Consider the following 572-nt stretch of genomic DNA (forward strand, 5'->3'; position numbering starts at 1 on the left):
GTTTTGAACTAGCAGTGCATCCACATTGTTCAGCTCCATCACTCCTCTAGTATTGCCTCTTTCAGAAGCATAGAAGTAGTCATTCTCTACTACAGTCTCAACGACATCTATGGCTTCTTCAATGGTCTTCTTCTTGTTCAGAGATCCCCGGATGAGTGGTCTATTGCCTTCTTTGATTCATACGAAAGGCCTTCATAGAAAATGTGCAACTGCACCCATTCATTGAACATATCTGGTGGGCATCTTCTTGTCAAGTCTTTAAACATCTCCCATGCTTCATATAGAGTCTCACCATCCTGCTGCCTAAATGTTTGTACCTCAGCTCTCAACCTGTTGATCCGTTGAGGATGATAGAATCTTGCCAAGAACTTGTTCACCACATTATCCCAGGTTGCTAAACTCTCCTTTGGAAAGGATTCCAGCCATTTAGATGCTTTGTCCTTGAGTGAGAAGGGAAACAGAAGTAGTCCATAGGTGTCAGGATGAATACCATTAGACTTCACAGTATCGTATATCCTCAGGAAGGTGGTTAGATATTGATTGGGTCTTCTTGGACACTTCCTCCGAATGAA

At 42.7% G+C, this 572-nt stretch overlaps 1 non-coding gene across 1 annotated transcript; it reads left to right on the top strand.

The window, feature by feature from the left end:
- Positions 1-225: 225 nt before the first annotated feature.
- Positions 226-332, top strand: LOC112738992 (small nucleolar RNA R71). The gene has a single exon (XR_003169936.1). It is a non-coding gene; the product is annotated as a small nucleolar RNA R71 (small nucleolar RNA).
- Positions 333-572: the final 240 nt, after the last annotated feature.

This window comes from Arachis hypogaea, chromosome 13 (genome assembly GCF_003086295.3).
Source record: "Arachis hypogaea cultivar Tifrunner chromosome 13, arahy.Tifrunner.gnm2.J5K5, whole genome shotgun sequence".
Classification (NCBI taxonomy): Eukaryota; Viridiplantae; Streptophyta; class Magnoliopsida; order Fabales; family Fabaceae; genus Arachis; species Arachis hypogaea.